We start from the raw sequence: 5,298 nt of genomic DNA on the forward strand, positions 1-5,298 counted from the left end.
TAATAAGAAGGCTATTACTAATACCCTCTTATTAAATATAAAGGGCGCCTTTAATTTTATATTAAAGGAATAGCTTATAAAGGTCCTAAGGGACTTAAACCTCTTTAAGGCCCTTATAAGCTAAGTAAACTACTTCCTTACTAAAAGGAAGATCTAGCTAGCCTTTAAAGGGTAAGTCTAGCCCCTTATAAACCTAGTAATATAGGTCCTTTAAAGGTCCCTTATTAGCCTTATTTTATTCCTTTTATATATAAAGGGGATACTAGCGGCTAAGGGGTACTAGCTATCTTATATAGATAACTTTAGTATCTTTATAATATCGACCTTAGCTAAGAAGAACGTTTAGTAGCTAGAAGTAATAGCTACTAACCTATTTAAATAAGCTAAGGACTAAGGGGTTTACTTTAACCCTTTAAAGATAGAACTTATTTACTTTAATAGGTAAAAGCAGCTTATTTTAAAGGGTATAATAGTAAGAGTATAAGAGCGCTACTAGGAGGTACGGGCTAATAAAGCACTCGGGTACGTAGTACTAATATATCGGCAGGGTATCGGCAGGGAATCGTGTCTACCCCGCTCGCATATTATAGACCACTCGCTACTTAAACCGAAGAGGAAAAATCCCTCTTCTCGTAAGCTTTAGTCTTACGACGAGGAGAATATAATATATATAACGCAGTACCTCTAGCTATCTCTACTACCTAACTAATCGTACCGTGATACGTGTTCCCTTATAATTTCTAAAGCTTCCCTTTTTAGTTACCTAGTAAAGATAGCTACTTAGAGAAGACTACGTAACGCTCTTATAGCGCGACGTAGTAGTTAACTAGTCGAGGCCTCTTCGTTACGTATATCGAGTATCTACTCGGGAGACGAAGAATAGGAAGATATATCCTCGGAATAGACCCCTACTACGGACGGCGTTGTAACTATATCGAAGATATCGCTACCCGTAGGCGTAAGACAACCGTCTCGTAAGGAAAAGCTCACGGCCCTATAAGCGCGCGTTAAAGAGCTAGAGGAGACGAAACGCCTATAAGATCGCGTTGCATAATTAGAGGAGGAAATTGCTAAACGCGCCGGTGCTATCGCTATCCGTTCGGGGAAGCGTCGATAGTCCTACTCCCCTAAATCGGACGGCAATCGCGGTAGCGAGGTTAAGATTAAAAATATCGCTTAATTATCCTAACCTACTAATGCACGGAAACGTCTAGACTAGACTTACGATCTAGAGGACGCCTTTAGGGCAGCGCTTAGACGCTTTCGTCGCGATAAAACGAAGATCCTCTATACGGTAGATTATATATATAGCGACTATAAAGCGAGATAGCGCCGATACCTTAAAGAATAGACGCCGATTAACCGAACTAAATATAGTATGGATTAGGCATACTTTAAGGAATAGACACTCGTCTTAATTAAGGATGCTGCGAATAGGGAGATACTATTAGCGACGTAATTAGAGGAGGCTCGCTAACGAGAAGGCTAGTCCCCCCTAGAGTTTAGCTTATACCTTAACTCCTTAGAGAGGCATTTCGAACGCCTATCGGAAAAGGCGCGTGCTCTTACGTTTTTCGCTAAGCTAGAGCTATAACTTCGGGACTAAATTAACCTCTATTCGATACCTATCTATACCTACTAACGGGAAGAGCTTATATAAGTCGCCTAACGATATTAGGATGCTACTACTAATAAGAGGCGACGCACTAATACTACTTCTACCCCTAGAGGAACCGGGAATAGAAGTAGTGCTGCACCCCGAGGCGGTACGTATAGGGGAAGGAATTAGAGAGGCCGATAAGCTAGGCCGAATCGTTAAGGAAATACCACCGATTCGACTAATAACTAGCAAGCTAGCGATATACCTACTAAGGGCCGAACTAGGGGACGTTATCGAGGAAGAGGATCTTCTACTTAATTAGGAATTATATATTTCTAATGCAATAAGCCGGGACACCTATCTATAGAATATACTAATTCTCTAAAGGTAGAAACCCTAGCGAAGACTCTTAGACTCGATACCGTAAAATAGGGAAAAGGCAAGATATCGGGGTGAACGCCTCTCCCCTAGCAAACTTAATACCTATAGGATAGTTACTTAAAACTCCCGCAACGATATTAGGGCGAAACCCTACTAAAGTCCCCGTGCACTTAGATACTTACGGTGCCGTTAACCTCGTAGACGTATACTTTGCCCGATAGCAGGGATTGCTATAAGTAGCGCTATTATACCCTAAGTTATTAGGGCTTAATAATAGTAGGGCAAGGGAGTATAGAGTATAGTTAGTGCCGCTCCGAATAATAGATATAAGGGGCACTAAAAAGATAATCACTCGTTTCTATATCGGTACCGATAAGTTAACGCTAAACGATCGGGTACTAATCCTTTTATTAGTTACTACCTTAGAGGATAAACGTATCTATATTATCCTATAGAAACGATAGTAGTGGTTTAAGTATTAACTAGGCAGCGAAACCCTATAGAATCCCCGTAGATTCCTTTAGGAATATAGGAACGAAGCAAGGGTCTATATAATAGCGCTTAATCCTAAGCTAATCCCGCTACTAGATAAAGACAAAGATAAAGGGATTCTATAGGAAGAATAGGCCGAAATCCTACCGACTCTCTACCGGTTTAAAGACACCTTCTCGGCTAATAAATCCGATTTATTACTAGCTAGAAAGGGAACGGATTACTTAATTAATTTAATCCCTAATACGGAACCTCCTTATAGACCGATTTACCTTCTATCGCAAAGGGAACTCTAAGTATTACGCGACTAGATCTAAGACGCGATAAAAAGGAAAATAATCCGGGAGTTAAAGAGCCTAGCTAGGGCGCCTATCCTTTTCGTTCTAAAAAAGGATAGTACCTTACGGCTATATATAGACTACCGAGGACTTAACCGGGTTACGTAAAAGAATCGGTACCCTTTACCCCTTATTTCGGAGATTATTAACCGCTATTAAGGAGCTAAGTATTTTTCTAAGATTAATATACGGAATGCGTATTAACGTATTCGAATTTAGGAAGGAGATAAATAGAAGACCGCTTTCCGAACGCGTTACGGATATTTCGAATACCTAGTAATGCCCTTTAGACTTACTAACGCACTAGCTACGTTTTAGAGCTATATATATTAGGCGCTCGAGGGGCTCGTAGATATAATCTACGTAGTCTACCTCGACGATATCCTTATATACTCTAAAACGAGAGAAGAATATACTAAATACTTAGGATAAGTAATAGAAAGGCTAAGGGCTATAGAGCTCTATGCAAAACTATCGAAGTATATCTTCTATTAATAGTTAGTCGAGTTCCTTAGGTTTATATTATCTATCGATAGGGTATTAATAGACCCTCGACGGGTAGAGGCAATAGCCTAATAGCCTAAACCTATAACTTACTATAATATTTAGGTTTTCCTTAGGTTCTATAATTTTTACTAACGATTTATATACGGGTACTTAGGAGTTATAGCGCCCCTAACTATATTGCTAAAGGGGAGTAAGAATAGGAAGAAGCTAGGGAGTATAGAGCTAAACCTTACTAAAAGGGCAGCGTTTTAGGCTCTTAAGGATACTTTTTAAGGAGCCCTATTCCTCCGATATTACGATCTAGAAAGACGTATTCGCATCGAAATAGATATATCGCAATTCGCGATAGTAGGAATTATCTCTTAACCCGATAACGAAAGGCGTTACTATCCGATCGTATTCTAGTTAAGGAAGTTTACTAGAGCCGAACTTAATTATAGTATTCTAGACTAAGAACTCTTCGCTATCGTTAAGTTATTTAAATACTAGCGATATTACGTTAAAGGGGCAGCGCATAAAGTAGAGGTATTATCGGACTACTATAACCTCTAGATATTTATATACTAGACCTCCCTAAATAGGAGGTAAGTAAGATAGTATATATATTTAGCACTATTTAACTTTACGATTAAGCATCGTATAGGCAAATCTAACCTAGCGGACGCGCTATCGAGAATGCCTAGATACGAGGGCGAGAAGCCCCCGTCTACGGAACTATTACCGGAGCTATAAGCGAAGCTAGCTACTATTAATACCGTATCCGTACGGAGAAATAACGAGGCGTTTTTATAGGCAAAGAGATGCTTAACCTCGAGTTAATATAAGCGTAGCAAAGTGCCTTTATATAAGGAAAATGCATAAGCTTATCTATAGCGAAACTATAATACTTCGGGCGCGAGACCCGAACGATTAGCCGATTAGGCTAAAGAGAGAGCTAGTTATAAATAGTTACTCTTAAGGAAGACCGCTAAAGAAGCGGCCTACTATATAAAGGTTTATATAGCAGAAGTTCTAGAACTATTACTAAAGTTACTAAAACGCACTTAGTCGGTTAACGTAGCGATTAGTAGGCTAAAAGAGACCGAAGACTTCTTAAAAGGGAAGGGTTTCTAGTTAGTACGCTTAGATAGACTACTACTATAGAAGGGTCGTATCGTAGTGCCTCTAGAGGCAGCCTTACGGTAAGAGCTAATATAGCTCTTCTATAACGATCCGTTAGTAGGATACTTTAGCTCCTAACGCACTAGCGAACTACTAGCGAGGAACTTCTACTAGGATAGAATAACGAAAGACGTAAATAAATACGTCTAGTTATGCCTAGTATATTAAGGTGCAGTATCTAGGAGGTATCGCCCCTATAGCACTATGCAATCGTTACTATATCCTATACGACCGTAGGAAGAATTATTAATAGACTTTACTATAGGTCTGCCTAAAGTATAGTATAATAGACGAGACGTTAATGCGATCTTAGTAATCGTAGACCGATATACTAAGTATTGCCTCTTCTTTCCTATCTCTAAGATAATAATAGCCCCGGAGCTAGTAGAATTATTCTATTACTAAGTTAAATTAGTATATAGACCTCCGAAAGGCATTGTCTTAGATAGAGGGTCCCTATTTATAAGTAAGTTCTAGTTAGATCTCTGTTTTATCTTATAAGTAAAACGTAGGCTATCGACGGTATTTTACCCGTAAACCGATAGGTAAACGGAACGAATAAACTAAGCCGTATAGCACTACTTAAGATGCTTTACTAACTCGGAATAAACTAACTAGGCGTTACTCCTACGCATTGCTTAATTTATATATAATAATATAAAGAACGCGATAACTAGGTTATTACCTAACGAAGCGTTAATAGGTTACTAACTAAACTTCTATATTAATACCGAGGACGATATTATTTAGAGGGGGGTACCCGAAGTAAGAGTAAGAGTTACTAGGCTATAGGAGCTACGAAAGAGGCTTAAGGAATAC

The sequence above is a fragment of the Hirsutella rhossiliensis genome, assembly GCF_020360975.1.
Source record: "Hirsutella rhossiliensis strain HR02 chromosome Unknown scaffold00017, whole genome shotgun sequence".
NCBI lineage: Eukaryota > Fungi > Ascomycota > Sordariomycetes > Hypocreales > Ophiocordycipitaceae > Hirsutella > Hirsutella rhossiliensis.